Source organism: Coregonus lavaretus (assembly GCF_964263955.1).
Source record: "Coregonus lavaretus genome assembly, chromosome: 32".
NCBI classification, from domain to species: domain Eukaryota; kingdom Metazoa; phylum Chordata; class Actinopteri; order Salmoniformes; family Salmonidae; genus Coregonus; species Coregonus lavaretus.
The window spans coordinates 14,880,398-14,890,178 of NC_140019.1; positions in this window are offsets into that span (position 1 = coordinate 14,880,398).

A 9,781-nucleotide genomic window follows, 5' to 3' on the forward strand; every position below is an offset into this window, starting at 1 on the left:
CCAAGACAACGAAGGAGTGGCTTCGGGACAAGTCTCTGAATGTCCTTGAGTGGCCCAGCCAGAGCCCGGACTTGAACCCGATCAAACATCTCTGGAGAGACCTGAAAATAGCTGAAAAAATCCTGACAGAGCTTGGGAGGATCTGCAGAGAAGAATGGGAGAAACTCCCCAAATACAGGTGTGCCAAACTTGTAGCTGTCACGATCGTTTACGGACGAGACAGACCAAGGCGCAGCGTGATATGCATTCATGTTTATTGACGACTAAACAACAAACGAAACGTGAAGTCCAAGGTAGCATACACACAACATACCTTTACGGAACAAGATCCCACACCCCACTAGTGCCAACAGGCTACCTAAGTATGGTCCCCAATCAGAGACAATGAGCTACAGCTGCCTCTGATTGGGAACCACCCTGGCCAACATAGATCTAAACGATCTAGAAACTAACATAGACAAACCCAGTACAGAAAATACACACCCTGACTCAACAAATACAAGTCCCTAGAGTCAGGGCGTGACAGTACCCCCCCCCCCCCCCCAAAGGTGCGGACTCCGACCGCGCCACATAAACCTAACAGGGTAGGCGGGTGGGCATTCCGCCTCGGAGGCGGATCCGGCTCCGGAGTGGAGCCGCTGACCGGAGCTGGACTGGACCCCGGTGGAGCGGATTGCTCTGGCTCCGGAGTGGAGCCGCTGACCGGAGCTGGACTGGACCCCGGTGGAGCGGATTGCTCTGGCTCCGGAGTGGAGCAGCTGAACTGGAACAGGCACGGGCCGTGCCAGACTGGACACACGCACCACTGGCTTGGTGCGGGGAGCAGGAACGGGCCAGACTGGGCTGACGACGCGCACCCCTGGCTTGGTGCGGGGAGCAGGAATGGGCCGGACTGGGCTGACGACGCGCACCACTGGCTTGGTGCAGGGAGCAGGAACGGGCCGGACTGGGCTGACGACGCGCACCACTGGCTTGGTGCGGGGAGCAGGAACGGGCCGGACTGGGCTGACGACGCGCACCACTGGCTTGGTGCGGGGTGCAGGAACGGGCCGTACCGGACTGGCGACGCGCACCACTGGCTTGGTGCGGGGAGCAGGAACAGGTCGGACCGGGCTGGCGACGCGCACCACTGACTTGGTGCGAGGGACAGGAACAGGCCGGACCGGGCTGGCGATGCGCACCACTGGCTTGATGCGAGGAGTAGGAACGGGCCGAACCATACTGGGAACACCCACCACTGGCTTAGTGTGGGAATCAGGAAAGGGCCGGACCGGACTGGTGACACGCACCACTTGATTGGTGCGAGGAGCGGGACTGGGTTCCTTCATCAACCCCCGCTCCTTCTGCTGCCTAACCAGCTCTTCTCGCCGTGCCTCTACACTTTCCTTCTGTTCCCTCTGAACCAATGACCCCTTTAATCTGGCGGCCTCCTCTGCTAAACGGCTGAACCGCTCTATCGCGGCCTCCTGCTGCCTCGTCGTCCACGGCGTGAGCCCCCCCCTAAAAATGTTTTGGGCTTGTCTCTCCCCCGTGATCATGGCCTCCATCCCTCTTGCCAGACTCTCACTCATCTCCTCCCAAGTCCATCCTCTCTCCTCGTCACGCTGCTTGATCCAGGCTTGGTGGGATCTTCTGTCACGATCGTTTATGGACGAGACGGACCAAGGCACAGCGTGATATGCTTTCATATTTATTGACGACTAAACAACAAACGAAACGTGAAGTCCAAGGTAGCATACACACAACATACCTTTACGGAACAAGATCCCACACCCCACTAGTGCCAACAGGCTACCTAAGTATGGTCCCCAATCAGAGACAACGAGCTACAGCTGCCTCTGATTGGGAACCACCCTGGCCAACATAGATCTAAACGATCTAGAAACGAACATAGACAAACCCAGTACAGAAAATACACACCCTGACTCAACAAATACAAGTCCCTAGAGTCAGGGCGTGACAGTAGCGTCATACCCTCGAGGCTGTAATCGCTGCCAAAGGTGCTTTAGTACCTATTAAAGGATCTGAATACCTACGTAAATGTGAGATTTCAGTTTAAATTTTTTATATTTATATTTAATCCACAAAATGTGGAAAAAGTCAAGGTGTCTGAATACTTTCTGAATGCACTGTATGTGAGGGAGGAGCCATTAAGAGAGAGAGAGAGGGAGAGAGAGAGGTAGAGAGAGAGACACCTAAAAGGAAGCGATTCCCAAACCTTCCATAACAAAGCCATCACCTACAGAGAGATGAACCTGGAGAGTCCCCTAAGCAAGCTGGTCCTGGGGCTCTGTTCACAAACACAAACAGACCCCACAGAGCCCCAAGACAGCAACACAATTAGACCCAACCAAATCATGAGAAAACAAAAATATAATTATATGACACATTGGAAAGAATTTACAAGAAAACTGAGCAAACTAGAATGCTATTTGGCCCTAAACAGAGAGTACACAGTGGCAGAATACCTGACCACTGTGACTGACCCAAAATTAAGGAAAGCTTTGACTATGTACAGACTCAGTGAGCATAGCCTTGCTATTGAGAAAGGTCGCCATAGACAGACCTGGCTCTCAAGAGAAGACAGGCTTTGTGCACACTGCCCACAAAATGAGGTGGAAACTAAGCTGCACTTCCTAACCTCCTGCCAAATGTATGACCATATTAGAGACACATATTTCCCTCAGATTACACAGACCCACAAAGAATTCGAAAACAAATCAAATTTTGATAAACTCCCATATGTATTGGGTGAAATACCACAGTGTGCAATCACAGCAGCAATATTTGTGACCTGTTGCCACAAGAAAAGGGCAACTAGTGAAGAACAAACACATATTTATGTTTATTTATTTTCCCTTTTGTACTTTAACTATTTGCACATCGTTACAACACTGTATTTAGACATAATATGACATTTGAAATGTCTCTATTATTTTTGGAACTTGTAAACATATGTTTCCCATGCCAATAAAGCCCCTTGAATTGAATTGGAGCGAGAGGGAGAGAGAGAGAGAGAGGAGAGAGAGAGAGAGAGAGAGAGAGAGAGAGAGAGAGAGAGAGAGAGAGAGAGAGAGAGAGAGAGAGAGAGAGAGAGAGAGAGAGAGAGAGAGAGAGAGAGAGAGAGAGAGAATGAATAAAAAATAAGGAGAGGGCAATTGAAAAAAGGTTAGGGGGGATGAGGGGGAGGAGAGGATGGCAGGAGGGGAGCTGTAGTTAAATGGAAGCAGAGGATGAGGTGATGGTGGTAGAAGAAGCCGGTGGAGGAATAGAAGAGAGGAAGAGAGGGATGCGAGATAGAGAGGTAATGAGGGGGGCAGGAGATAGAGGAACAAGAGCAGCACTCATTAAGAATAGAGGCTCCATTAGTCAGCAAACTGGGGGGGGGGGGGGGGGGGGGGGTATAATGAAGGGACATAAAGGGATGCCACAGCGATAGGCAGTGGACACACACGCATGCACGCAGACACACACACACACACACACATACTCCTGGATCTTACTGCAGCAATTCATAGTCACTAATTACATATTGATACAGCAAACAGCAGAGATGGGTCTGAACACTGATGAAAAGCCAATGTCGTGATTAGTTTGTTGTGTGTGTATGTGTATGTGTATGTGTATGTGTATGTGTATGTGTATGTGTATGTGTATGTGTATGTGTATGTGTATGTGTGTGTGTGCGTGTGTGTGTGCATGTGTGTGTGCATGTGCATGTGTGTGTGTGTGTGTGTGTGTGTGTGTGTGAGAGCCCAGAGAGGCAATGGGTGTGTTCACTTTATAGCCACTGCAGCCAGCCAAAACACAAGAGCACAATGATAATGCGCAACATTGTCACGCTCTGGCTCCGGGACTCTGTATGTTGAGCCAGGGTGTGTTCGTTCTGTGTGGGGGTTGTTTCTAGGTTGGGTGTTCTAGGTTGTTGTTTTCTGTGTTGGCCTAAGTGACTCCCAATCAGAGGCAACGAGTGTCAGCTGTTTGCTGGTTGTCTCTGATTGGGAGCCATACTTAACTGTCTGTGTTTCACTTTGTGTTTGTGGGTTTTTGTTCCGTGTCGGTATGTTTAACCGTGGACTTCACGAATCGTGTTTTGTTTGTTACTTTAATTTAATAAAGTCATGTTTGGTTCACACGCTGCGCCTTGGTCTACTTCGCCTTCCCACGATCGTGACAGAAAAACCCACCATACAACGACCAAGCAGCGTGTCCAGGAACACACGCAGGAGGTGACTCTGGTGGATGTCCTCCTCGGTTGGGGGCAGATTACCGAGGAGGAGGCCGTCCGGTACCGGAGGGCAATGAAGGGGGAGACCCAGGCAGGAGAGGAGCAGCGGCGTCAGCAGTGCCATCGTCGGACGGACGAGAGGCACCCCCAATAATTTTTTAGGGGGGGGCACACGGCATGGGCGACTGGGCAGCAGGAGGCTGCCACAGGGCGAAATAGGAGAAGAGGAGAGAAGGCCACCGGGTTTTGGGGGCCAGAAGGCAGGTTGGCGGAGCCTGGATGGAGAGCAGAGCCAACTCCCCGTACTCAGGCATGGCAGCATGAGACTGGGCAGGTTCCGCGGTATGCGGAGCTGCGCACTGTGCCACGAGTGGTCCGGCATAGTCCGGTACGTCCTGTGCGAGCACCCCGCACGTGTTGTGCGAAGGTGGGCATGCAGCCAGGACGGAGTGTGCCGGCTCAGCGCTCGGGGCCTCCAGTGCCTCTCCTCGGTCCCGGATATCCTGCGCCAGTATCACGTGCTGTTATGCCAGTACGGGTACACAGCCCTGTACGTCCTGTGCGGATGCCTCACACAGAGTGTGTGAGGGTAGGAATTCAGCCAGGACGGGTTGTGGCAGCTCTTCACTCCAGGTCTCCTATCCGTCTCCATAGCCCAGTCCGGCCTGTCCCTGCTCCACGCACCAAGCCTACGGTGTGCGTCGCCAGCCCTGCCCGGCCTGTCCCTGCTCCACGCACCAAGCCTACGGTGTGCGTCGACAGCCCTGCCCGGCCTGTTCCTGCTCCACGCACCAAGCCTACGGTGTGCGTCGCCAGCCCTGCCCGGCCTGTCCCTGCTCCACGCACCAAGCCTACGGTGTGCGTCGACAGCCCTGCCCGGCCTGTTCCTGCTCCACGCACCAAGCCTACGGTGTGCGTCGCCAGCCCTGCCCGGCCTGTCCCTGCTCCACGCACCAAGCCTACGGTGTGCGTCGACAGCCCTGCCCGGCCTGTTCCTGCTCCACGCACCAAGCCTACGGTGTGCGTCGTCAGCCCAGCCCGGCCTGTCCCTGCTCCACGCACCAAGCCTACGGGGTGCGTCGCCAGCCCTCTCCGGCCTGTCCCTGCTCCACGCACTAAGTCTACGGGGTGCGTCGTCAGCCCAGCCCGGCCTGTCCCTGCTCCACGCACTAAGCCTACGGTGTGCGTCGTCAGCCCAGCCCGGCCTGTCCCTGCTCCACGCACCAAGCCTACGGGGTGCGTCGCCAGCCCTGTCCGGCCTGTCCCTGCTCCACGCACTAAGCCTACGGTGTGCGTCGTCAGCCTGGTCCAGCCCGTTCCTGCCACTCGCACCAAGCCAGGGGTGCGAGTCGTCAGCCTGGTCCAGCCCGTTCCTGCCACTCGCACCAAGCCAGGGGTGCGAGTCGTCAGCCTGGTTCAGCCCGTTCCTGCTACTCGCACCAAGCCCGGGGTGCGAGTCGTCAGCCTGGTAAGACCGGTCAGCTGCTCCACAACGGAGCGTAAGCAATCCGCTCCGTCAATGTCCAGTCCAGATCCAGCCAGCGGGGTCAGACCGGACCAGGGGCGCTACGGGGGGTTGATTGGAGGGTGGTGGGCAAGGCCGGAGCCAGAACCGCCGCCGAGGAGGTATGCCCACCCAGCCCTCCCTTGTTTAGCCCTTATGGAGGCGCGGTCGCAGTCCGCGCCTTTAGGGGGGGGTACTGTCACGCTCTGGCTCCGGGACTCTGTATGTTGAGCCAGGGTGTGTTCGTTCTGTATGGGGGTTGTTTCTAGGTTGGGTGTTCTAGGTTGTTGTTTTCTGTGTTGGCCTAAGTGACTCCCAATCAGAGGCAACGAGTGTCAGCTGTTTGCTGGTTGTCTCTGATTGGGAGCCATACTTAACTGTCTGTGTTTCACTTTGTGTTTGTGGGTTTTTGTTCCGTGTCGGTATGTTTAACCGTGGACTTCACGAATCGTGTTTTGTTTGTTACTTTAATTTAATAAAGTCATGTTTGGTTCACACGCTGCGCCTTGGTCTACTTCGCCTTCCCACGATCGTGACAAACATTTACGATCTGTAACGATAATAATATGTATATACATGTAGACAGACCCTGCATGCTTCCTGAGAGAAATCGATAAGTAAAATAATATATTGTAGTTGTATAATCTACTGCATACAGAATGCACAGCCACAGCAAATCAAATCAAGCTTTATTTAGCACCACCAGCAAACTTCTGCAAATACCCTGCAGGTCAGCACTGCAAACATTAGTGCAGCTTGGTAGAATTCAGCCAGTTGGTTTGTGCAGGTGGATGGAAATAAACTGCTCCGGTGTGAATACACAGATCCTGATAGCTGGAGAGTCCCACAGTGTGTGTGTGTGTGTGTGTGTGTGTGTGTGTGTGTGTGTGTGTGTGTGTGTGTGTGTGTGTCTGTGTTGTAATGCAGTGTGTAATGCAGTATGTCTTTTCCTTATTAGGCCATTTAACCCTTGTGACCCTGTAATGCTGCAGGATGCAGTCTGTGGGGAGTGGAGGCTGAATCTCATCACTCCCAATAGAAGCCATTTAGACGGAGTAGAATGAGTCGTTCTGTACCACCCAGAGATAGACGCAGTTTCTCCATCCATTTCTGAATGAAATCCATCTTTATCTGCCCGGCTATTCAGAGCCACCCCAATCTCTGACTGCAGTCTCAACTATTCAGAGAGTACATATCTCTCCATTTCAAACCGATGGAGAGAAACAGAGAGAGCTAGAGAGAGAGAGAGGGAGGGAGAGAACTAGAGAGAGAGAGAGAGAGTGGACTACACTGCAAAGTAAGTGAGCAAGGAAGAAACGGTGTGTGTTGGATTCCTACAGACAGTCAGTGTCACAATGCAGTTTATTTATTGCCTATATAAGGAGGACAGACGCTTGCTTTAAAAGCTGATATGGAGCCAGATATGAGTTGTGTTTTCTTCCCCCCACCAATGGCTGATGCCGGTGCAGTTCAGAGTAGGGTTTTTAACCAGCATTGATCTGATTAGGCTGCAGTCTTCCTTTGTTATCATCAGGGTCATAAATGTTTAAGGACCATTAGGAAGCACGAACGAGGCAGACCGAGGAGGACTTACTGCTTAAATGACCATTACTGGATACCTCTCTCTCCATTTACAGATTAAAAGCTTTACTGGGTCTCCTGCTCTTCCATCTCTCTCTGTCTGAACACTCATCTGTCTGAACAGACTCAGGAGGAAAAGTTTGTTGGGTTCCACAGGGAGATGGAGGTTAAGGTAGAGATAGGAAGAGAGTGAGAGAGAGACCCTAGAAAAATAGGGAACAAGACACGACACACCAGCAGGAGACCTATTTGCTCTGATTGGACACAATGGGAGAGAAACCTGTCTGATTATTTAATAGGTCTGTGATTGGTGCTCCTCTGATTCACAGACAGTGTGTGTTTGTGTGTGTGTCATGTGTTAGTGTGTGTGTGTGTCAGTGTGTGTGTGTGTGTGTGTGTGTGTGTGTGTGTGTGTGTGTGTGTGTGTGACCACAGTGTTTGGTAGTCGCTGGTCACTCTTTAATTATCTAATAAGCCACTGGAGAATGTAGTCTTCAGGAGAATTCAGACAAAGCAGAAATACATCACAATGATTTCATTAACCACACACTGACAATGGCCATTAAACCTGATGTAGTGTTTCAATGATCATCATCATTGTCACTGCTTCAACACAATATCGCCATGTTACAACTGGGACAGAGAATTGGTGCATGTGAAGGTAATCTATAGGCCGTCTTAATGTGTTCATTAAATGTAGTCGACTATTGATAAAAGTACATTGGCTAAGTGCATTATCTGTGCCATTCAAATATATATACCAGTTCAAATGCTTTTTCTTTACTTGCTCATGTACATGGTCTAGTCAGCACATTCACAACAGTTCCAAGCCATTTCATTTAAGGTCAACTGTACACTAAAACCAGAAGGGAAAGTAAGTAAATGTAAGATCATTCATTTATTATGTTCACCGATGTACACAGTGGTGGTGGCTGTCTCTCTGATTAGCAGATAGAGGAAAGCACAGAACACTACCTGATCAAGAGAACACTGGGCGGGGTGTGTAGAGGAGGGGTCAGAACAGAACGAGTTCTGGGGGGTAGGAGGGCAAAGCTGGCCCTCTCCTGTGGTACACAGACATGCTTAAAGGGAAGCGGGTGAACAGAATGTTCATGGCATCAGTGTTTTGTCATCATGTTTTGTTTTGCATTCTTGAACACCAGCAGAGCAGTTCTGTGATCCTGAATGGTCCTTCCTGTGACTGTCCACTGTCTGAGCAACACATGGAAGATAGTGGGGGGATGTCTCAAGCCTGACGAAAGAGAGAAGATCGGTCCACTCAGCGTTCAGGAGAGTGAGCAAGAAAGAAGAAAGGGTTTCATCATCATATTGTTGCTGTGCAGAGAAGTCAGGCAGTTCAGTTCTGCTTGCTCATGAATGTGCGTGTCATTTGCAGTCCCAGCGTGTCCTCTCCCATCCTGAATACCCATCAGCCTATTCAGCCGGCTACCTGCAGGAGGCACGGCCCACCTGGGGGAAAAATGCTCAAAATGGCTGCTTCACCTCCGGCGGTGCTGGGATAGAAAAGCACGAACATCTTAGCATTATTCAGCACCATTTAACATGATTTGGTGCTACAGCGAACAGAGGCAGAGACACAGCATCACCATGGTTACACAGAGTGACTGACAGACAGAGCTAAGTACAGGTGCAGCAGGAAAACATTGTAACCCTTGAACATCCTCTGATCTGATAATAGTCTACACACGAACACACACACTAAGTCATCCTGATGGCCGATATACAGTCAATACAACATGACATTGTTTGTGGTAATTACGTATGCATAAATAACGACGTACACATCTGGCATAGACATTTTAATGAGTATGTAGTACAGCAGTTTTATAAATTAAAGATGGGTGATTATTAAAGATGAAAGGTGATTATGAATGTGAAAGCAGGGCAGGCAGGTAGACAGCATAGCACAGCTGGATGTTCACACACAAAAACACACCACACAGAAACATCCATTGAGTGTATGAATGAATACAACCAATGAATGTGTGTGTTACAGGTGTGGGGCTAAAGGAGCCGTTTAGGAAGGGGTTGGCTTCAAATGGTGCCTTTCTGCTTTAGTTTTTTGTGTATTTGTTTAAACTAATAAATGAAAGCTGCTCCGTCCTCCTCCATTGTGTGTCTGGCTGTAGCAGCGGAGCTGTGGCTGAGTCTGTGCTACAGCAGAGTGCTGATGCTTTAGGACCTACAGAGTGTGAAATAGATCAGTAAGGGCAAGCTACAGCATTAATACTGCTATAAACCCGCAGGCCATATCAGTCCTCACTCTCTCTTCCTCTCTTTTTCTCCCGCTTTGCTTTCCTCCCTTCTACTCTCCCTGGACATGTTTCTTACAGAGTGTGTGTAGTGTGTGTCATTGTAGTTCCTTGTGTGCCTTTCGGTTAGTTTTGTATCTCTCTCTGGCTGAGTCTCTCCACAGTGGACAGTATAACTAAGCCATGGTGCTGCCA